Genomic DNA, 25,188 nt, shown 5'->3' on the forward strand with positions numbered 1-25,188 from the left:
GACTATACAGAATCATAGAATAGTTTTATTTGGAAGGGACTTTTAAAAGTCATCTAATTTCAACCCCCCTGCAATGAAATCAAGATCTTAGTATAATCAGCTGAAATTATACATATATATGCAAATGTTTCTTCAGGCATAATCTACAGCTCAGTTAAAGGTTTTTTAGGATAAGAAACATTTTTATCATAGGAAATTGTGAAATAACACTTGTCTTTTTGTAAAAAAAAATGGAAGACAAAATTGTCACAGCTAAAGGTTATTTTCTGTAACTGGGTAAGTTGTTTATTCATTTCAAAGTGGCAACCTTCAGATGGTTTTAGATTCTTCAGAGAACCCACATGATAGTTAAACTCTCTCTTAAGGTAAATTTTTAATGCTTTTTTTCATCAAGGTTCATACATTCTGGCAACCAGATATAGACCTAAAAAGCCAAGTCAAAAACCAAAACAACATCCAGCAATTGCTAAAAGTTTACTAAATTGCCTAAGTTACACAGATGTTGCATGACTGAATTTACTGAACACTACTGAAGTTAAAAACATAGTTTAGCTGACGAGTTTATTGACAAGATCTTTCTGTGCTACAGAAAAACTTGGAAATGCTGGAATTGATTGAATTGCATGAGGGACCTTAAGCAGAGCACATCTCAGCAGCAGCTTCTACTTTCAAAGCTAATTGAGCAGGGGACACCAAGAGGATTGTATGGGCCTTCAAATTATCTACTTGTCTTATTCAAACTTATTTCACATGCTGATTTTCTGGCATGGACATGTGTAGACCCATCTGCTAGAGTGCCATTGTGATTCTTCACATCATAAACTGATGCAGCAGTTGCAGATGAGCAAAGCACCAAGCTCACTTCAATATATGTTCTGGGATAAATGTGCAAAACATGCATATAAAATCCTGTTAGGAGCAATGAGCTGCAAATTTTGTCTATGGGCTTCCTGAAAAGGGCCACAGCAGGAGCATTTGGCCTCATAACATTAGCAAATACTTATATCCTTAGCTGCCTTTGCTGAACATTTCTGGTTTGGGGTTTTCACGGGAAAGCAGCAGTTCTCTGAATGCACACAGTTATTTGGGAGCTCAGCTCTCTGCACAGCCACTCTGTGTGACAACTAGAAATAACTGAATTTTCAATTGCAGTTTTCAATAGAGTCTTTCTTTGTCAATCTGCAGGATCACTTAGAATAGCAAAGTTTTGACATTTTTTGTCAAAATCAGAAAATGCCAAAACATGACTGTCACATGTTTAGGATGACTCATGCCCAAATCCATGACTTCCAGTCCCAGCTACAGCAGAAACTTCCTTCTTTATTCTCTCTCTCCTGTCCTCCCAGAAAGAAGGCAAAAAGTACTATTTTCCCTCTCTTCCTCTCTATCTACCCACTATAAATGACCATTTCACAGATGGACCACATCTGCACCTGATCAATATTACACCAACACAAAAACAGAACTTAGAGAATTCTGAATAAACTAGCATAAGGACAAATGAATAAACAAATAAAACTGATTGTCTCGAAATGCTTCATGAAAAAAACCTGAAAAAATAAGAAGATGGGAATATAATTCAAATGGCAAGGAGAAATGTCTATCTGCTAACTAGTTCAGAGATTATTTCATCAGACTCCAAATCTGTATCTGAAAACCCATTCTGAAGCAGCTCCTAAGATGGACATTTAAGCAAAAAGGCTCTTCAGATAACCCCTTCAAGGCAAACTACTTTCTCTCTGATTCTAAAGGAAAAGATTGGCATCAGGACCTGTTGATATGCACCCAGTTAAAAATGTGTGTGAAAAACCTTGTGACAGAAAGGATGGCAGCAGATGGTTCAGGGAAAGAAGTTAATGTTTTTCTGCCCAAGCTAAAACCATGCTTGGGTGATACAGTCCTGTTTTATATCCTCAGTTTGTCTTGCTTCTCATGGGGATGATCTGTGGCTTGCTGCAATGAGTAGCTTCCAAGAGGAAAGGGTTGCCACCCCACCCAGGGACTGTGGTAAGGGCTAGGCTGCACATGGTATGGGGCATCCCCAGGATCAATAGATGATACCATAATATGGTTCAGAAATTACTGAGAATAAGGAGAATCCAACTCCTAAGGCATCTACAATCCCACTTTTGCTAATTAAAACAGTATAAACTGGGTACAAAATGTGATCAGGCTCCAAATACATTTTCTGTGAGGGCCAGAGGGAATTATTCTGATGAGAGGGGAAAATATAAAGGATGTTTTCCTGAGATATTTATTATACTGAAATATGCACAGAGGAAAACTAGCCCTGAAGAAATAGAGGATTTTCTAAAAATCATTTCAGTATCTTTCACCATCTGACTAAATTCACCAGACTTCCAAAAATACCCTTTCAGACCCATATAATTAGCAGTGGGGTGGCTTCAGATGTACCAACTGAAAGACAGTGAAGTTCAATATTTTCATTAGGATTAATTTGTCTACATGAGGAAAGAAAAGAGACATGGTATTTCACTTCATTTGCCTCTAAGAGAGATGGTCTGAGCCATGCACTGTGGTTCAGGCCCTGACATTATTCACTGTCCATGCCTGTTCCAGTTGCTAGAGTCCCAGTGGCACAACAAACCAATTACTGTTGTGTTAGCTAAAAAAGAGATGAAGCTGGCACAGAATAGAGGATTTGATCACCTTTGTGTTTGTGATGTGTGAATACAGTTCCCTTTTTGCAGAAGTCATGCAATCTTGTTTGTGCTCGCCCGTGGCTGCCACATTCACTTTGAAACACCTGCTCTTCCTGAGGCACGATGATTAGCAAAGGTTGATTAGCTGAAGATATAGCTAATGACTAGAAGAAGCTGTTGCTGTCTCAGGTTTTAGCCTGGGATGTGCCCCATCGGATTCTGACCTCTTTAGCTTGGACGAGCCATTTTTGATGCTCAGGCTGGTTGGCATGCCTAAGCAGGGGGATGAGGGCCCACAACGAGAGGTTAATAAACCCAGCATGGAGCATGAGGCCAGTGCTCTGCTCCTCCTGATCCCATCACCACCCCCACAACTCAGCCCAAGGAGTACAACATTTATATAGTATGTGGAACTTGTGGTTGAAGTGACAACAGCCTCCAAAGCTGGACAATTAGAAAACGTGCACATGACAAAACTTGCATGGTGCCCAGGTTTCTCATAAATTCTGCCAATAGCACAGACTATCTGTCTAAGGGAGACTTTGAAATCCATGCTAGGTTTTCATCCTGAGCAGAACAATACTTCTTTGAAGCATGTTCTGGCTCTGAGGCAAAATACATTTATATTTACTGAGCACTAAGAAGCATTCAGCTAGTTTAAATGATATGAAAGATGTATTTGTGCCCCAAGGTTTTACTTCTCTTAATGTAAAACTTGTATTAAAAACACCCTCCACACTTAGAAACCTGGCAATTGCCTGCATTTTGGCCCAGGGATTCAGCTTGGGGGTCTGTAATGAGCTGGGGAATAGGAGAAGATATGCAGCAAATCGTGCATTTCTTTCCTGATGATCAGCACTTGCACAGAGAGCAAAGAAGGCAGGTTTGGTTGTTTTATTCCCCACAGTTTTATTTCCTTGCCATTTCCCAAGGCCCATAAAAATAATGGTTACAAGATCAGCAATCCAGTTACAATGGGCTTAGATTTTTTCCAGTGAGGGAGCCTCTGGCCCTTTGTATTTTATAAAATAGAAGAGCAAGAATATTATAAAGGCACAGTTAAAAATGAAAAGATGCAAAATAAGATAGAGCTTGTCATTTAACTCCTGGGGTTTATTATACTCAGTGTAATCTTGAACATATATCTTTTCTTCTCCCTTGGCTCTGCTAGTATCCACATAATGGAGAGAAAAAAAAATAAATGATTCTTGCAACTTTTAAAGTGCCTCAAATTTGCAATGACTTTTGCAAAAATTAGGAGACTAATAACCATCAAACACCAAGAAATGAGTTACATTACCCCCATTTGTCTACTATTTCTTCTATGTGAAGAAGCTGTGCAGCAGGTGGTAAGTTCAGCTAGTCTTTGTTATGCTTGTTTTATTTGCATACAAATTAATGGTTTCTTTTCTTCTGTGTTATTTTTTTGTCACCGTCTCTTCTCATATTTGGCAGGTGGAGAAATACAAATGATGTTGCACTACAGATATTGCTACCATAACTGAAGCCTGCTGTGAACTCCTTATTTCAGATGGGACACAAAAAAGTTAATTAGATCTCTTCCACCTTCCCTGTAACAGTACTTGTCTATCTGTGAAGGATGATGCATGCCCAGACATTTTAATATAACACCTGAAATCAAGAACAGAAATTCTTTTAAGAGAAAATATTAAGCAAAGAGAATAGTGTAACAAATACTTTTTTTTTTAGAGGGACTGAGCCTGTCGCTTCTGAGTGTGAAAATGTTAACTTGCTCTAGTGACTTGTGCCCTTCTTTCTTGGACTGATGCATGGGTCACATACTTACTCAGAGGTTTCTCTACAAGGAAATAAGATCTACTGCCAACCTGATATCAAAACCTGAGCTTATAAGACACACAATGTGGCTAACCATCCTGTACAATTACTTAGAATTTGGTAGCCTCAAAAAGCCCCAAAAAGAGAAAGAAATATAAATACAGAGTGGGAGAAATCTTCCTACCATGAACAGTAATGTCCAGAAAGTTTCATTTTCTCCACCTAGTCCAGGTCATCTCTGGTATGCATTTGTCTGATGACTCATGGGTTATTACCATTATGTTGTCCCAAGGATAGTTCCCAATTTGGAATTTTGTGGGTCATCAGATATGATTGTTAACATGCACCCTCTGTATTTGTATCAAGGCTACATCTTTTGCCTCTCTGCACCTCTGTGAATGTTTCACCCTGTTTCCTTCTCTGCCATCTATTCTGATTGAAATTTTTGGGACAGCAGCTCTCATTTGAATGTGCATAGATGAAATCCACAAAAAGGTCCTTTTATTATAGCAGCAATAGAACACAAATACAGAAATGCACTCCAGCATGTGATTACTGTTGTTTCATTTCTCACATTCCCATTGAGCTCTCTAACAATTTCTCGGAACAACAATTTGTTTTAACACCTTCCTTGTTGCTGTTTTAACATTTTCACCTCAATATTTGAGTATTGAAAATTCTTTCACAACTGTAGTTGATCATGGCTTTTTGATCTCTCTCTCATCTTGCTATTTTATCTCTTAATTATAGATATATATTGAAATTATAGGTTTCCATGTCAACAAGGTTTCTCTCTTTCCATCCAGCAAGTGAGCTCTTCTTGAAATCTGGCCAGCTGGCTTTGGGTTTTTTACCTTGGCCTGAGTTTGTGGTGAAAGTAGAAGGCTTGTATTCCTTTTTAACTCTTTGTGTGGAGGTTGGCTGCATTGTAATGAAAGTAGGCATATTACTTTGTATTAAATATTTGTAATAAGACAAGGACAAAGGCAGCATCTTTCAGCCTTGGCTGTCCTTGGCTTCAAGCATGTATTTTGCATACCACTGTAGTAGAGAGAAGAGGAGCAATCTCACACTCGAGAGTGTGTGTGGGGAGTTGTAACTATGCCTAGGTTCTTCATAAAAAATGAGATGCATATAGAGAGAAGGCTCAACAAATCTGTTCGCCCTGGTTTATGTAATTCTAAAATTTTTGAACCATCTGTCCTATAAGAAATGTTCTCCATTTCAGAAACAAATCTTTAAAAATACCGAAAGAGTGGTGGAATAAAAAGAAAAATACACTTGAAAACAAAAAATACACTCAGAAACATTTCTTAGGCTATTTTCCTGAGTTTGGCAGCTCTTGAACCTGTTTCCAGTCAGTGTCGGCTCAAGGATTTCCAACCAGAAAAATATTTGTTCTATTCACAACCAAATGGTTTATTAAGATAGAAAGGTGGCTGGCAAGTTGGAGACCAGGGCTGAGGCCAGTCAGAGCTGGGGCCAAGGCAGTTTGGTGGTGCAGCAGATCATGCTGGGGATCCTCTTTGGCACAGAGGTCATCAGCTCCCACTGACCGTGCAGTAGGAGGAGCCCCTGGACACCAGAACCCAGTGGGAAGGGCAGTGGCCTGGGAGGGAAAGTGTGTGGGGTCACCATCTAGCAATGTGAAGGGCAACTCTCAAGCAAAGAAAAATAAACTTTTAATCATTCTGCAGTCTTTTAATTTGATTTATTTTGTTATATTTATAAAATACAATTTCTATGTCTCGCAACACCTATATACATGTAGTTGTTGATATAGGTTTTGCCAAGCATCCAAGAGAAAGGCAGTGAATGTGTGGGGCTTTCAAAAGTATGCCTGCTTCTCTGGAGAGTGCTCAGGGACAAATGTTTTCATTCCTTCCTAAAGGAATAAAGAGAGTTAATAGATTAGCAGTCATAAATGCAGGATGAAGCCTATGAATAAACTCTATGCCAATGCATTTGTCTGAACAACTAATGTAGTTGCAAGCAAAATACATCACAAATTAGAAGTGCAGGGCTTACAAGGATATTCATAAATGTAAATAACTCTAGAAAAAGAATGAAATCTTTCAGAAACAACCGAGGAAATGAAAAGACACAAGTAATTCAAACAAGCATCAAAGGCCTGAATTTCTGAGGATCTGGTGCTAATGAAGAAACAATTGTCTTCACAGAGCAGCCATGCTAATGAACTCTGTTTTACAGATGATAATGAGGTATTTTTTTATGAATGCCTAATAAAGACAAAACTGGTGAGACAATGAATAATAATGAAAACTGAAAATATCTTAGAAATTAAAGGAATGGTGAAAAAATATGCTTATGCTGTACTGAGACCAATAATTACTTATGTCCTCTTTGCATTTTTAAAAGCAAGAAATATAAAGTCCTAATTCTCTACAGTATTTAAAAACAAATTTTAAGCAGAGCAGCAGATTAAATTTGGGTGTTAGCAGGCAGAATGGCTTGGTATCCATGCAGAGTAACATATATCCACAGATAAAGAAATGCCAGGTCTGATAAGAATAAGCATGATGTATGGTTTCTATACTGGACCATATGGGAACCCAGTGGGCAAGCACACTGTGCTGTGTGGCTGGCACTGGGCAGGTCTGCCCCAAACGTTTGGTAATCACAACTGCTGCAGGTAGATGCTGCAGGCAAGGATAGGAAATGGTGTGAAAACTCCCAAAATACAACATGGTGTTTCCAGTCTACATGTTGTACATGTAAAAAAAAGGTCTACAGGATTAAAATACCATGCTCTCAACACAGGAAGAACAGGAGTCTGAACATACAGACTCCTGCTCACAGACTGTAGATTTTATGGTCAAAAGCTGTGGATTTAGGAAATATTAAAACTTCATACGTGGTATTTTTAAATTTGTTAAGATTAAAGTATTTTGCAGTGCATTTAAAGATATTTTGTCAGCATCTGTAAGCATGGGAGCAGTTACCTGGAATTTTTTTCCCAGAGTGACATTCAGCTGTGTACTTAATCTCCTTGAACTGTTAAGGCTTCCTACTTTCGAACTTCTAATTCTAAAAATAGTGTTCCTTATATCAATGTTGGTTCCAAGCATGCCTCAAAAACAAAATAAAGCTTATTAAATCAAAAACCTCACAGAAAATAAGTGCTGAGCTACCACCAGGGGTCAGTCTGCCAGTGCAGCTTTCACAACAGCTGCCACAGCTGGAAATAAGGCATGGGGGGGAAAGGGGAGGGAAGCGGGAGTGGTGGAGGGTTCAGGGGTGGAGGGAGCTGATGGATGAGAGGGGGTTGTTTGCAGTCTTTTCTGTAAACCTACTGTTTTCTAGACATAAATACTGAGGCACCCAATATTCTTTCTTAAACACTAAAACCTCTTATATAGGAATAACTTTATATGAATTATTATGGCTACCAAAATAGAAACAAAAATGTTTTCACCAGTTAAATGTAAAAAAAAATAAATCACTTTAATGTAGAGTTTATAATCTTTTTAGTGGAAAGCCACTAAACTCTTTTCTCTTGGTGCTGAATCATAATTTTTTCCCCAAAAATCTCCATTTCTGGATTTTTTTTCCCCAGTTACCTTGCAATATGATTTTGAAAATTTATTTGCTCACAGATTTTTACTCATCTATTGATATGTTGATATGCTAAAAAAAATTAAAATAATCTGTTACCTCTTCTTCCTATAAACACCTTTTCTGCAGAGGAGAGTAGTGCTCACACTCTGAGCACATTTATATTTTATAAATATTTCTATTTCTATTTCTATTTCTATTTCTATTTCTATTTCTATTTCTATTTCTATTTCTATTTCTATTTATTTATATATATAATTATCATTTATCCTGTGCTGAAGAACGTAGGACTCGGCCTGTGAGCAGAGCTGTTGCAGCAGCAGGGTCCTCAGGCCTCAAGAGGAAATGTGGGTACTTCTGCTGGTTTAGAGGGAGAAATTTGTTCCACCCAGAAGATGTCATGCTCATCTTACAAGAGAAAGATGAAGCACTAAAAGAGCACTTTTTTCCAGAACACCTTTGCATGGACTCAAACTGTAGGGATTCCTGTTGGCCACAGGTACTACCACCTTCTTTGAGCACGTGATAAACTGCAGGAGCACACTTAGAACCCACCAGGCACAGGCCCGTATGTCTTATTAAAGATGAGAAAGTTTAAACTTGACCACCTTCTAAGTCAGATGTTTATGTTCTTTGCTCTTCTGGAGTCACAGGTTTTGGTGTCTCCAGCAGTGAGCTTTTTAACTTTTATTTGTGCATCTGATGTAGACCATTTGTTGGTGTTGTTTAAGTGATCAATAGGGAAATGTTGTCATCTAGGAAGTAATGTAAACTTTTTTTCTCCTGTATTTAGGTATAGCTTCTTTATGCAGACAATGAGGGCATCAAATATGTAGACAACTACTGTTTCTTTAAAATCAATATATACAATTTGTCACATCACTGAAATATTTGTTGATCCTAGATATTGCTTTCAGCTGTTTATGCTTTAAATTTGTAAAAAAAAAAAAAAAAAAAGTGAATATTATTCTGAGCTTCTTCACAGCCTTCCAGTTGGATGAGCAGCCACTCATCGTGTTCTCTGTTAAAATCCTATTGGATTGTGATGGGGTGCAGGGTACTGTTCATTTTAATCTAATGAAAGCATCCTATTAGATACTTTTCAGTCTGAGGGCAGCCTGGAAATGAATAGATGAGACTAATGGAATTCTAATGGCCTGTAAAAATGAACCTTCTATGTGGTATTTTAAACTGCTAAGTGTGTTCTCTTGCTTCTCTTTCTGTCTGAGTGCAGAATATGGGCACAGTGCTTCAACACGGAGAGTGAATTTGTTTTTGTTTTCTCAGTATGTATAATGCATGTGCCCTTGGTCAGACTGCATTCATATAAGTTGGTAAGCAAATAATTAGAAATATATTTGAGGCACATATTTACACTCTGAAGAGTTTTTAGGGCTGTTGGGTGACTAGTAGAAACCAAGACTATAATTACTAGTTACCTGTGTGTGTTCATGCTTAGGATGAGTAGACAGGACTTGGCACATGATCACTGTATGCCCAAGAAAGGAATACATGTGACATTTTAGATACTGACAGCTTAAAAAATAGAACAGTCTAACCAAGAATTATAGTGTGACTTCAGATATCTAATTTATTGACTGACTTGTCTAATGCCAAACTGAAGCGGTAAAGCACTTAGCTGAAACAAGACAGATGGACAGTGAATCAACATTTCTGTGGAGAGTGGTGCTTTTATCCATTTTTTCAGTTCTCTTAGTTTTATTATCACAGTATTGATCCAAACATTGGATTCTGTATCAATTTACATCACCTGATATGTGATCAGGATAAGAACAAATGTAATCTTTCTCTAAGAAAGATGCAATTTTAATAAGCCTTCTGGAGAAAACAGATATGGCAGTTTTCATGGAAAAATAGAGGTCAACCCACAGTTAAATACATATTTAAATAGCTTAAATGCATTATTCTGCATACCCATTTCTGTTACATTACCTTTAAAACATTTTGTACCATGTTGCTTAGGAAGATACCAGTGATCCATAATGCAGAACCTCCTGTTTTGAGTTCCACTGTACTAAATGGTACTAAACAGACTGCTGCTAGCCCTGTTTTACAATTTTTCAAAAACTAAGCATTTTAGAATTTGGAGATATTTTTCATCTTCACTATGAAACATTCATATTTTTGTGAATCAGCAGCTTTTAAGATGGAAAATGTTACAACTACATTTTTGTGACCAAGTTTACTGCTCAGGTGAGTATTAGTTTCTGCCTTTTCTTGCTCTGGTTGTAATAAGTAGATAAAATCAAATAGGGTTTTTTAATTGTCCTCTGCATTCTGTATCTGTGCTCTGGGGCAGTACAGACCGTTTGTGAAAATCGAGAGTTTTGGGTGCTGTGGCAGCTGGTGAGAGTGCACCTGCACCAATGGCTCCCCTTGGCCGTGCCTGAAACAGGCATCCCTCACAAGGCAGAGACCCAGTCATGGCCTGTGAGAGTGGCCAAGGTACAGCACACCATGGTATTTATGCAGTGGGTTTGACTGCAATTTTTAGCTTCTCTCTCCTCTCTAGGCATGACAGTTCCCAGTGTGGGCTGGTCAATGAGGCAGCCCAGGCAGGCATCTTCTGTGATGTCACTTTTCTCCCCCAACTTCTATTCTCTTACATAATACATGCAGCATTCTCAGTTTTTATTTGTTTTACTTGCTCCATATTTTCTTTTTGCAAATTCTTTTTGCTCAGAAAAGTGAAAAAAGGGATGCTAGAATACAGCATGTCGATTGCAGTAAACTGCAGTTCTCCCCCCACCAGGGCTTTCACTGGGATATAAGGAGAGTGGGACTGAGTTATATGGCACTGCACTGGTTTTATATCCACACCATTTTGTGCTCAACTGCTTCAATTTGGTATAGTCTCATTTAATAAAAAAAAATTTAAAACCCCAACTTTTTAAAGAATAAACAACTCTCCTTTACTCTGGATTTTTTGATAGAATATCGAAGCTACTCTAGAATACAGGTCTTTTGCTTTCAAGATATCCAAACAGTTGAGCTGCTTCACTAAAATACCAAAAGTTGCAGGAAAGGTAAGATATTCTTATAGCATCCTGGAAGAAGATTTTAATAAACAGTTCTTGTAGATGATAAGAGTTTATGTGGGTTAAGGGTCACTGAATGCCTTAGTTTGTATTGATCCTGAGGACTGCCACCACCAAGGTACCAGACCTTGCCCTCAGTCTTGGACTTCATGAGGTTCACCCAGGTCTGACTCTCAAGCCTGTCAAGGTCCCTCTGGATGGCATCCTGTCCCTCTGTTATCAACAGCACCTCTCAGTTTGGTGTCATCTGCAAAGGTGCTGGGTGTCTGCTCAATCCCATGGTCCATGTCCCTGCAAAGAGGGATACTGCTCCCAATAACAGCCCCCAGGGGACACCACTCATCACTGGTCTCCACACAGACAGCAAGCCATTGACTGGTACTCTGTGAGCAGGACCTCCTACCAATTCCTTTTCCACTGGGTGGGCCACCTGTCACATCTATCTCCATTTTAGAGACTCTGCAGGACAGTATCAAATGCTTTGCACAAGTCCAGGTTTTCAGGCACTGTGTTTTTTGGCTGGTTTGGCTCAGAATTTAGCTGCTGTTTTGTGTAGTGATGGTGGTGTTCAACACACACACTAAAAAGAAAAATTGTGAAAATTCTTGCTCAAATCCAAACCCAGAAATGGTCTGCTTAAGAAAAACAATCTTATACATTCCCAAGTTAAGGCATTTTCATGTAAAACTAACATTTACCTCTGTGATGAGGTTCAGAAAGTACGGGCTAACAGATTTTGGTTGTGTAACTTAACAAGCTATCAAAAGCAACTCTCCTAAGTGTAAGAGTGATGAGATAGTGCTAGAACTGTTGTTTATGCAACAGACCACGTCTCTGCTTTGACCAAAGTTTCCTGAACTGAAACTCCAGTAAAACAATAGCCGTGATTTAAAAATAACTGTACTCTAGAAAGAGCTTCCCAAGAAACTATCCCAACTGCATGCATAAAGTAATGACAGCAAAAATTCCCTCCTCCTTATTCTAAATAATAAGTTGTTTTCCTTTCTTTCCTCTCTAAAAGAAGAAAAGGAATTCTAAATTAATTTCTTTTTTGCCTTCACTAGTAGCCATTATTAGCATTTAGATAATTCATTTTTCTTGGTAATTTTTCTTTGCTTATAATTTTTCATAGAAGAAAGTGTTTGAGATTCAGAAAGCATTTGATTATCATGTTCCTCCTCTGGCCAATAGATGGGACTCTTACCTCTGATATCCCTTCTCTCTTTGATCTTATTGCATAGATAACAATGCAAAAAAATTTTATTGAAATCTGAAACATAAGAGATATGTTTCATCTCTGAAAAATGTATCAACAACGGACCTCTGCAGCTGTTAACATCTCAAATAAGCCATATATGCAGGAGTTTGGAGATAATGGAACTTAAGGTTAGAGCAGGTTTATCTTTCAGACAAAATGTTTCATTTACAAATTAAAAACACTTATTGTCTGGAGGTTTTCCTCCGAGGAAGGATGCATATTGTAAGAGCCAGATAACATAATAGATAAAAACCAAACTATCAAACAGGTCAAGTTAACTAGGGGAGTTAGTCATGACTGTGTTCCTGTTGCCTTTTACTGTCAGACACAAGACTGACACACAAATTCCTAAAGCATATTGGGAGCTGGCCTTCATTAGGAATAGAAAAACTGGATTTTGTTTTGTTTTCACTACTTTGGGTGATAGTTCCAAGGTGAAATGGTTCATGGAAATACCTCTTTCCTTTTATTTCTGATGAAATGTAGGTGGGTTTCAGCCTAATAGGAAATGCACCAGCTCTCATGGTAGACCTGAGGACTCCTGTATTCCAGCTTTCCTGGCTGAGAAGATATTGGTGGAAATACTGGAATATTATCAGTGACATTTGGTGTCCTAAACTCGATGGCAGGGAGTCTGGGACCTCTTTGTGGCTGTTGTGGAGTGTGGATAGTTCTTTTGCAGACAGTCAGGGAGCTGAATGCCTGGAAGACCTACTGCAGTTAATACTGTGTTCAGAGATTGGCCCTCCAGATTTAATTTCCATTGCTTTTCCTTTTTTCCAGTGAAATGCTTTGATTAACTTGTCTTTCTAGGTTTTGGAATAGAAAGGAGAAGATGAAGTCCTAAAGTAGAACTGCAGTTTCCCACAGTGGAATGCATATTATTTTACAGCCTCAAGATGTCTGTGAGCAGCTTTGTCTTCAAGGGTGTGTTGCTCTCTGCTGCCCTTGTTGCAGCATTGTCCCAGCACATTTCCTTTTACAGTGTTCCCATGTGTTTGGTTTCCCTGTGGATTGTGCCTTGTTCCTGTTGCCTGAGCACCTTGGGGGATGCTCAGCAATGGCCTGGAAAGCACCACACATTGGGATACAAATGTGAGCATGTCCAGAGTGTGTGTGCAACTCTCAGCACTGCCCCGAGAGCATCTGCCCAAAACATCACATGAACTGGGATGATGCCATCAGGCCCCATCTGATGGTGTTGATGTGTGAGATGGCCATCGGTCGGATTAAGCGAGAAATTAAACAGGGAATTGTTCATGACTTTTGACACAAAGGAGCCACACAGAAAAATGATATGAAAGGTGCATTAAAAAGTTGCAGCAGAGCTGGGTTTGACACAGCCAGAAGCTGCCCTACCAACATCAACACCTGCTCATGCCAGACAGAGCATCATTCCTGAGGGTGCTGGGGTGCCTGTGTCCAGGTGGCAAGGGACAGGACAGCAGCACATACCTGCAGCATGCAAGCCTGAAAACACGGGGTGCTGACATTTAGGTATTTATTAACAGTTCATTAAGTGCCTAGAATTGTGGATATTACTGACAGCATCCTAACTTTTCAGAAGACAGTCAGGAGGCTGTGCCTCAATGTGTGCCTGGCTGGACCTTGTGCTTTGAACGCCCACAGGCAGCTGGAGAGCAGTAGCTGCACTCCTGGAGCGTGTCTCAGCTTTCATTTCATCCAGATGGAATCAGCTTCACACAGAAAGAACTCAGCACTCCAAAACTGTTCCCAAAGCATGGAAAACAGGGGCAAATGGCAGTGTTGGTGACTCATCCAGCAGAGTGCTAGGGCAGTGTGCCCTCAGCTGAGCAGGATATGTTCCCATCACATGGACGTCTTGCCACCAGATCAGAGGCATGAATGACGTGCAGCAGAGGGACATTGAAAACACCAATGCTGAGGTGCCTGAAACCAGCACAGCTTTTCAGGTGGTGTGTCTGACTCATACCCATGTTTTGCTAGCAAAATGAATAATGATGTCATATTTTCATTCTGTTCTGTAATAAAAACCCCAAATAAATTTGATTTGTATTCTAATTTATTAGAATTTTATCAAATTTTTTTAAGCTAAAAGCAGTCTTATTTTTAATTACAGATAACTCAAGTCTCAAAAGGCAGGAAGGAAGACTGTGTTGGTTACAAAACATGGCAATCCCTTACTGAGCTGTTGTCAGTGTTGGCTAATGTAGCCCCCCCAAAAATCTCTTTTATGTTTTTTCTGTGATAATAAGGTATGTCGTCTTATCCTATCTTTGTGCAATAAATGAGCTATTGCAGTCCTACACTACAGGCAAATCTGTCAGATGGTAAAATTAAATATTAATATTTTTTTTTTGTTTTACAGTCTCAAGAGATTTTCCTTTGAAGCAAGCAAACTCCACCAGCTGCAAGCTAACTGTCAGGTGTGCCATTAGTCAAAGGGCTTTTGGCAAGTTGTGCAGCTTCCCTCTCAAAACACATGAAAAGGAGTGGAGGTTGATCATCTACTGGTTAGAAAAGGGTAATAGGGGAAGGGAGAAATGAATTTCTTGATCATGTTGAAGTTCTGCAAACAAAATGTGTTATTCTCTTTAACAAGGACTTTAATTTGTCCCTGGGCTGTCAGCAGGCTGGCCAGACTGCCGAGTCAGATCAAGTGTCATCTCAAATGATCAAAAGTTGTGTTCGTTCACACTCTCTGCTCTAGGTTTCCCACTGCAATGCTTTCTAACTGTTGTTTGCACAAAACTTTGCTTGGGACTTGATTTAGTGAACAAATATGAAAGTCTGTGTTCTTTACAGGGCAGCTCAATGTCCAGCACATAAGTACTGCCCAGCATGTTTAGGTAGCATACATGTCTCTGTTGTTCCTGTTAGGTAGCACATATATCTCTGTAGTGAGGAAATGTGATTCCAGATCACATCCCTCTTGCCACATTCTGTCTAAATTATTTCCTTCATTTTTTTGAACCAAACCAACAAGGTTACAGAATACTGACTTTTCCTGAATCTTTAAGTTGTTGTTAAATATTTTTCTTGTGTCCTAAATTATGGATTTGTTTCTCACCTGCTACTTGCCTCCCCTGCATTCCCCAAAACATGATGAAATTGATGACCTGAACATTTAGAGAGATGAAGGGGAATATCTCCTTATGTTTGACATCATTAACCTCTATCTTCAGCAGTGGAGGAGAACCTTACCTCGAACACTACAGGTGTGCTTCAAAAAGAGCAGAATTGTTTAAATGCCTTGTAGCTTCACAGACAAATTCAATTTATTGAGAGTAGTCTGTCATTATACTTTAAAATGCTGCATGGCTGTATTGGAAGACAAGAAGCATTAGAGTTTCCTCTAGAGAGAGAACTGTCCAACATATCAATGTTTTTTCCACTATACTTTCTCCAAAGTATAATTGTCAGTGTTGATACCTTGAAGCTCAGTTTATTGAAGGAATAATCTGAAATGTAAGGAAAAACTGTTCTGCTTTTCATGGCAACTTGAAGCCATAATGAGATGCTTCTGACCTATGATGCACCTATGTGTGCATTTTCTGGCCTACATGCCTAAGAATGATGAGTAAGGGCCTCATTAAACTGCTTGTAATCTGTGGCTGATTGCATGAGGGGTTACTTCTGTACTGTAGCTGTGATGAGGGCTGGAGTCTGGCAGCCCAGAATTCAGGCAGGCTGCACTGCTTGTAATCCTCTTGATTCTCTGTCCTTTTTGCCTCCCTCCAAGGGCTCCACAATAATCCTTGGTGTGCAGCATGTGGGGACATTTTACAGTATTTTGTATTTCTGGGGAAACGTGAGTGCTAGGTCAAATGATGTTTTCAGCTCCCTCTGGCTAGATCTATTGATTTAAATGTAGGCCATTAATGTAATAATTATGAATTCATGACCCAGTGTTTTGCTCTCCTGCACAGAGCAGTTACTGTTTCATAATGGCTTTTGTGTTTTCCAAGTACACTTAAAACCCTCTGCACTATCTACTAGAATGGATGACCTTCTTTGGCTCCAAGTTCAGGTAAATTATATAACCAAACATTTCCACCCCAATTCTCCAAAAATGATAAGAGCTGAATCAACCAAGCAATGACAACAGAAATGCCAAATAAACTCAGGACTCAGGATGATCTTAAACAAAACTGAAGCTGATCAGTTTAATCCAGGATAGCAAAGAACTTTGTCAGCTTTATTTTTGGGAGCTAGAAGAGACTGCTGTTTCTCCATGCTCTAGAATGTGCTTCCAAGAGAATGACCAAACTTGGTAGGAAAAGAGGGATGAATTTCCCACCTCTACTGGCCACAATAGCTGGTGATCTATCCAAGAAAGGGGAAACTGAAAAGGATGAAAGCTGTTTTTCTGAAGATTAAGAACCACTGGTCAGGGCAGACTGTTAAATATGTCTGTAGGGATTTGGTCTTCACCAAGAGAAGGCCACCCACTCTCCCAGGTTTCCTCATCTTTAGCAATCTAGAGCAAAGGAGGAGCAGATGGACTTCTGCTTGCCCTGGCAGCCAGCAGGGAGGAGCACCAGCAGGTGGAGGCCACCTTGTATGGCTGAGCCTCCTGTGCAGCCGGTGGATCCAGCGCTGGGAGACCCTTTGTGAAGCAGGATGCCAACTGAGCACTTTGCTTGCCACGCTCTTGCAGCCCAAGAGGGAAAGGTATGATGAAGAATACCAGGTAGGAATCAGACTTGGTGTTATTCTCCATGCAGAAGAGCAGTGGGGAAAGTGGTTTCCAAAACCAGCCAGCCAGCTTCTCTTCTGACAGTGGAAATAGGAGATTGCTTAACCTGCAGCCTACTGTGCCTGATGTGTGCCCAGTGTGCACCACACCTGCATGGTTTGCTGCACCCTAAGGGGTCACTGGAATGAAGGTGAGACTCAGAAACACTAATAATTTTTGCAGACAATTGAACTAATAATGAACAATTGCTCCATCTGCAATGCAGAAGTGTTTTTCTCCTTTTTTTTTTTTTTTTTTGTTTAGTTGCTAGACAAGCCAGCAGTATAAAATTACTTTGAAAGAACATGTTGTTATCAGTTCCACACAGCTGTAGCTTAAAGGAGAGAAAATTCCCTGAAGCCTTCAAAACTGGCAGTGCAATGATATGGTGGAGGAACCCATTTCAGAAGGTTCACATCCTGGTGTGGGTCTCTACCTTGACCTCATGAAAAATCCTTTCATTGCAAGCGAATCCAAGAACTGGCAGCAGTTTCACTGAGCTGGACTGTGTCTGTATCACAATAGCTGCTATGAAAATTTGTTACACTGATAAGTGTCAGGTCTTTGGGGCAGAAAAAATTGATTGATTTTTCAAGAGAGGGGAACAGAACAGCTTTACATTTTCACATTTTTAAGACAGAGGAGAAGATGTGGTTCTTTCCACTTTCCAAAACATAGTCTAATTAGCAAATTCTTGCACTTTTATTTTTCATTCATTAGACTACTCTTAGAGCAACCCCTCTTAGTTCTTGGTGCTATACAAACATACAATAGTGGTGAATACCTTCCAGACTGTTGTCTAAAGAGGCAACAGAGACAAAAAGTAGGACATAATATCCTCAGTTATAGCTGGGTACCAAGGCACAGAATAGCTAAATCATTTACTCAGGTCATGATTGGTGTGGATTAATGTTTCTTGATCAGGTTCAACTCTTAGTCCAGAACTTTATACATTGGTGTTATGTACAAATTGACAAAAATGCTCTTTTTAGATTTATTTAGCATGATGAACAAGTGAGATTTAATTGTAAGATCTGGGACCAGAAGTATCATTATTATCAGACCTTTTTTTTCAATTGGCATGTTGTAATGGGACATAGTCCTGAACAGTCATACATTTGTCAGATATTATCATAAAAACTGCTTTTGTGATTAGCACCATTCTCCTTAAAGCAAGGAAAAGTATTTCAGCCACAACTATTCTTTTCTAGGAAGCAGAACATTATAATGAACGTGTCTGTCTTATCCTCCTGCAAAAAATAAGTATTACATAAAACAGGGATATATAATATCTAGATAAAAAAAAAAAAAGTAGTGCTTTTTAGAAAAAATAAATTATTACTTAGCTGGATTTTCAAAAGTATCTTACTAAGGCAAAAAAAAAAAAATTAAAATAGCCCAAGTTATTTAAATATTCAAAACCAATGTTCACAGTCTCTTCTGAGTTATAAAAGAGCACGCTAAGAGAAGGCAAGCACAATTTATTTGAGAAAAAAATAAATTTCTCTTTGCCATTTTTTCCTACTTTTTTCTTCTTTCCAATGTCTTTTTCAGTACTTCCTCTGATACTGAGTTGAATTCTGATGAGTCAATACTTGAAATAAATTTATATGACCAAGATGAAGTACTTGAAATCTGTCACCATCTCTGACTTTCCTGGCTGGAAACTGGTAAGTTTAGCAACGTCTGTGGTTTTCTTTGATGAATTATAAAAAATCAAGGTTTCACTGAATGGCAGCACAACCTTCAGGTGTATCAGCCCCAATTTCATAGCATCAGCAAACTTTCTGAGGGTACATTCTATCTGTTTGTCTCTCTTGTGTATTCACAAGTTAAAAATAAAACCACCAAATCAGAAAAAAAAAATGTCTCTAAAATCGTGACATTGGCAGTGGAGCTAGAAGCAGGTGAAATACCCTAAGTGAGTTCCAGCTTATTTCATATCTCACTTTTTCTTTACTTCTATGTTAGACAATTAATTAAATTATGAATGTGTGGGTGCAGACATGAGGTTCTTTTCATGTATGGGTCATTAAATAATTGAGATCTGACATAAGAAAGAAAAAAATAATTATGTGTTCTCTCAGGCTCTTTTCAATTATGCACGTTATCAATTTAGCAGGAAGGGAATCCAAGTCTGAAGGCTCTGAATTGGCTACTCATATTCATGAGGCAGATTTGGGAAGTATAATAGATCATTTTATGTTGTGTTTCAGTGGTCAGGAAGAGTTAAACAGATGAAAGAAGAATATAAGGTACAGGGAGCCATTAAATAGACTAATATATTTCAACAACTAAAAAAGCAGTTGAAGTGGGATTCCAGAAGTCTGTCAGATGGCTAACAGAAGGCAAGAGAAAAAGGAATAGTTGCTCAGTGCCTCTCCTGCAAAGAGAAGAGGATCAGATGAAGCAAGAAGCTGGAAAATTAAAAACAAGAGTGTGGACATATTTCTTTTCATGATGATCTGAACTAGTATGGCTGTTTTATATTATAACATATTTCAACATAAAATATCAAAGCCTAATTTCAGCTTTTTAAGTGTATCAGGAGGAAATATTTTCCAATAAGGTAAAGATCCTGTAAATCAAAGAGAAAGCCAGCCATGTCCTGGGCTGCACCCAAAGCAGCATGGCCAGCAGGGTGAGGGAGGGGATTCTGCCCCTCTGCTCTGATATGACCCATCTGCAGTTCTGTGCCCAGCTCTGGGGTTCCCAGCATAAGAAGGACATGGACCTGCTGGAGCGAGTCCAGAGGAGGGACATGAAGATGGTCAGAGGGCTGGAGCACCTCTGCTGTGAGGAAAGGCTGAGAGCTGGTGTTGCTCAGCTCGGAGAAGAGAAGCAACAACAAAATCCCATAATAAGAGAGGTCTAGTTCACAATATTTGAGTAAATTTCAAATCTACCACAGGATATTTCCTCCACAAAGGAAATCAGAATGCAGAACCTGCATGTAAAACTGTTCTGTTTTGGGCAAAGGATTGAGAAAGTCATTGCTTCCTTTCATCAAACTGACACACCAAATGGAAAAATATCAACATTAACTTAAAATCATTTTATTCCTTATTCTCCTTTTAAGATTTTCTTTTTTGAGAGACATTTTACTCATCTGAGATTTTTGAATGCATAAATATCAAGTCTGATATTATTGCACTTTTAGTCCAAAGGACCTCTATTCTGTTTTAGGAAAACATCAAATTAAGAGCCGCCAGCACTGACTACTTAAAGGTCTCCTGATCCTTATAAGCTCAGGACCAATGGATTTCATCAATAACTGGTGACAGCTGAATACCATTAGGTTTGGATATAGAAATTAAAGTTTCCACTACAGCAAGAAGCAGCTATTTCCCTCAGTTAAGGGGTAATACGTAATATTAAGGGGTAATAATAAGAACTGCACAAAAAAAACTGTTTAACTCCACTTAAAAATTTAGACATTCCTCTTATTATTTCCATTTTGCCTCATAAATAGACTGCTGACAGCAAAACCCACTTCTCCTCAAAGTCAAGTGGAGGAACTAAAATCTTTGGATTTTAGGGAAAAGGCAGGACCTAGTGTTAGAGTTAGTGAGTTAAGAAGAGGCAGTAAGCAGCAAACCGGTGGGGCTGTCTCCGTGGGGCTGTTTTTTACTATGAACTTCTGCAGCCCACATGAAAAGAAAGCACATGGAGAAATTCCTATGTCTGTGAGGAGGCTCAATCCAGCTCTCCAACATGAACCCTGGCCACACGCTTCTAGCACATTTGCACCTTATTGTTTGTTTAGTATAAATAAGCATTTTTTTGACCGATAGATGTGTCATTGAAGTGTTTCCAAACCCTTTAATACACAGCAAAAAAAGTCACAACAGCTACTGCTTGCATTTTGACAGGTTTCTTATTTTTCTGGCAGGCTGTGCTTCTGGCAGGCTGTGCTTCTCCTATAAAAGAAGAGCTATTTTAGAAGGACATCTCTTCATTTATGACTCATTCTGCACAGTAATATCTTCATTGACTTGAGGCTGATAAAATATTCTGTTTCCCTTTTGTGGCTCCAGGGATTTTTTTACTTTTCAGAACTGGTTTGGTTTAGTTGTCTGGTTTTTTTCTATAATACCATGAGCCCTTGTTTTGTTGTTTGGGTGGGGTTTTTTTGCCTTGATGTGGGAACTGCTGCCTGTTCAACCACTGCCTCCTTCCTCTCCTGTATTTTTGGACTGGAATCTTCAGTGCAATGCCATGGAGGACGTCCCCTGTAAAACCTTACTTTGCATTTTGTCTTTTCCTTATTTGCTTTGAGAGCAACAGAAGTACCTGCATTTCCTAGGTATGAGATGTTGATGCAGAATGATGAGAGCAAATCTACAGATTATATTCTGGAGACATCTCTGGAGTTACTGTCAATTGATTGTGACACCTCCTTTTTGTACTCAGACAAAGCACTATCGTAATCCACTTATTTTTGCAAGATAAGCATAATGAAATAGACTTTGCTGATGATTTTTACTAGCCATTTAAACTCCTCTGCAACTATTTTAACACTTTGGTCTGAAATTATCCTTCTCAAATAATTTATTCTGTGAAAGTAATGATATGTTTACCATGACTGGCTTGCTAAATAAGTGTTGAGTCCCCTGTGAGTAATGTACTTATTCTTGTCAGCAGAATGAAGCTGTAACCTATGCAAATATGTCAGACATGACAGGGAGCAATTTCTAGAGCCTTCTGGAAATCCCTTTGGTGCAGTCATGACCTGCTCAGGGAACTTCATCTAGGTTTATCCCTTTTCCCATGCAAGAAATTATATTTGCAGTTCTAAGTCAGCAAACACTGTGATTTAGGAATGTTGTTGTCCAGTTTAGTACTGCTAAAAACACACCACCATTCTCAACCCCCCTCCAGTGGGAGGCACAAAAAGCAGAGATCATGGATAAACAAGAACAATTTACTGGAAACAGCAATGAGACAAGAAAACAAACAGTAACAGCAACAATATTAATAACAAAAGTATACAAAAGAGAGAGTGATTCCCATGCAAAAATGCTCTCTGTGAACGCCAAGACAATGCACAAATGCTGAACAGCTTCCCCGCTCCCACCACTTTTTTCTTTATTGAAAGCCACACCTTTGATCTCAGAAGCCAGACAGTCCCTTAACTCATGCCCTGGAAATGGTGTGAGTGGCATAGAACAACCTCCTGAAATAACCTCCTGACCACGCAGCTCTTGGCTCCAGCCCCTCATGACTACTGCAAAATAAATACTCTGTCCTGAATGGAGCCAGGACTGGCTTTGCAAGGCAGTATTTTGGTAACAGAAGGGCTTTTTGGCAACGGAGGGGGCTACAAGAGTGGCTTCTGTGGGAGGTGTTGGAAGCTTCCCCTGTGTTTGACAGAGCCAATGCCAGCCAGCTCCGAGACAGAGCCACTTCTGGCTGAGCCCATGGGTGCTGGTGGTAGCACCTCTGGGGTACCATATTTAACAAGGGAAAGAAAGTGGTGCAACAGTAATTGAAAGAGAGGAGTGAGAATACCTGAGGGGAACCTGAAGACACATGATTGAGAGAAGAAGAAGGTGGAGGAGGGACTCCAGGCACTGTAGCAGAGATTCCCCTGCAGCCCATGGTGCAGTGTGGTGAGGCAGCTGTGCCCCTGCAGCCCATGAAGGTGCACACTAGAGCAGAGATCCACCTGTGGTCCATGTAGGACCTCGTGGAGCAGGTGGATGCCTGAAGGAGGCTGTGACCCTGTGAGAACCTCATGCTGGAGCAGGCTCCTGGAAGGACCTGTGGCCCCATGGAGAGAGGAGCCCAGGATGGAGCAGATTTGCTGGCAGGACTTGTGACCCCATGGGTGATACATGTTGGAACAGCCTGTTCCTGAAGGACTGCACCCCACAGAAGGACCCATGCCAGAGCAGTTTGTGAAGAACTGCAGGCTGTGAGAAGGATTCACGTTGGAGAAGCTTGTGGTGGACCATTTCCTGTAGGAGGAACTTCCTGCTGGATCAGGGCAAGAGAGTGAGGAGTCCTGTGCCAGGATCAGTGGTCTCTTCAGGTTCTACCAAGATTGGTCCTGGGGTGCTCACCATGGTTTTGGGACAATGACTTTTGGAGTACATTTGCTGAAAGGGACCAGCACACACACTGCTTGCTAGAGCCTTCACGCTGTCAACCTTCCTATTCACCACAAGCTCATCGTAATTTGGACCGAACCTGTGTGGAGGTGTGACAAGGGAAAAAAGCCCAAGGGTTTGCTTATTTCCTCACTACAGACTGCCAGCAAAGGTAAAGAGTCACAGAAATTCAGATGTATGGAGGTTGCTGGCTCAGTTCCAGCTCTGAGCAGCTTTCAAACAGTCATGGTGCAGCAGCACTGTGCCCAGTTACACATCCACATAGAATTCATCTTTATTTTGAATCCTTTTGGTAGTTCCCATAGATTTTAGCTAATGTTTGTCTAGTGTTCAAACAATGGTTAAAAGATAATGCCTCCAGTTCTTGCTATAACTTCAGTCATAATAAAATTTTGATGTAAAGAAAAATGGCTGTTTCTTTAGTCTGGGGGCTTAGAAAACTGAATGACACTTCCAGAAAGAGACAATGCCTTTTTCAAACAGACTGATTCATTTTGAATGAGGAGAGGCTTCCCAGCTCTGCAGGGCCAAGCAGGATGTCCTTGATCTGCATCACCATCAGAACAGAGAGGGGAATTCTGACAGACAGCTGCTGCACTTGTATTTTTGAAAGATGAGAGATGTGGTGCCTAAAACTATTTTTTCTCTGTTCACATCCACTTCTGTCTCAACCTTGAATATGCTGCCTCAAAGCCCCTGGATTTTTCAGTTTTGCTGTTGTGAAAATGCTTTGTGAAGCAAGATTAAAGCTTCTGGAACCTGCTGTCTTCAGCCTATAAAAATTGCAGAGAATGCAGGTTTCAATGTATTACAGGTACTTATAAAATCCACAGAGCCTTCATGTGTCTTAGATGTATGTATTTCACTATTTAACATAATTTCAGCTACGATGAAATGATCTGGCCACTAATGCTGTGTTGTCAAGGAGATTATTTGACCTCTATCAGATGGAGTTCACTGTGTGGAAAGCAAAAAGCTCAGCATAAACAATCCATTTTAAAAGAGCATCCATGCATAATCATCGATGCTGTAGAAAAAGCAGTACACATTAATTCCTTCTTTCTATCTTCATGAAAATCAACTACCCTAGTTGGAGGTTTACAGTGCCCAAACTGGATGGGGTTTGACCTCCTAGAGAAGATATCTGACAAAGTGTTCTAGGTTTTTTTATGGCTGTCAGGGAGCAAAAGATGGGAAACAAATTGTGACTGCAAATTACTGCAGTAGCAACATGAGAATTTATGAGAATGTTATTAGAGCAGTCCAGTTAGAAAGAAAATATTTCTGATGCCTAAGAATAACAGGATAGAAAGTCTTACTTTGTCTTTTTGCACAGTCAAGATCTGATTTTATGTCTTCTTGAGTCAATGACGAAAGGTCCCTCATTTTGGGCCCAGTCTGTAGAAATAGGATCATGACCAACAAGAATCATAAAAAAGAGCCATCCAAGAAAAAATGTCTTTAAACCCTGTAAAAAGAACAGGCTGTATATGCTGTCAGCATAACTTGTCCATTTAGAGGCTTTATAACAAATTGTGAAAAGGACAGATAAAGTGAGGCTGGGAGTATCCCAGCTCTGCCCAGCAATATCCACTGTTCTGACATGGTTAGCCACCCTGTGCTTCTCCTGATGTATAAGAAAATGCAAATCCAGTTTGAGACACTGGTTTTCCCACAGAAATTGTGGACTGATATGTCCAGATTTCAAACAGTTATTGCAGGAAGATGAAACAGGAAAACAAAGCTTAGAGAAACAAACTACAACCTGTGAAGCAGAGCCAGGCCTTCATTTAGAAAGAATTTCCTCAGTCATAATATAAAACTAATTGAAATAATTAGCAACCGTATTAGAGCTCCAACAAACTGATCCCATCCAGCAGGCCCACTTTTCAAAGAAGTCACTATTTTGTTGCTTTATCAAGACTAACATCTCCAAATGAACTGGACTTTATGGGCACTTGTGGCTGTGGCTGCACGTGCCCTTCTTGTGTAATGAAGCTGT

This window comes from Poecile atricapillus, chromosome 2 (assembly GCF_030490865.1).
Source record: "Poecile atricapillus isolate bPoeAtr1 chromosome 2, bPoeAtr1.hap1, whole genome shotgun sequence".
NCBI lineage: Eukaryota > Metazoa > Chordata > Aves > Passeriformes > Paridae > Poecile > Poecile atricapillus.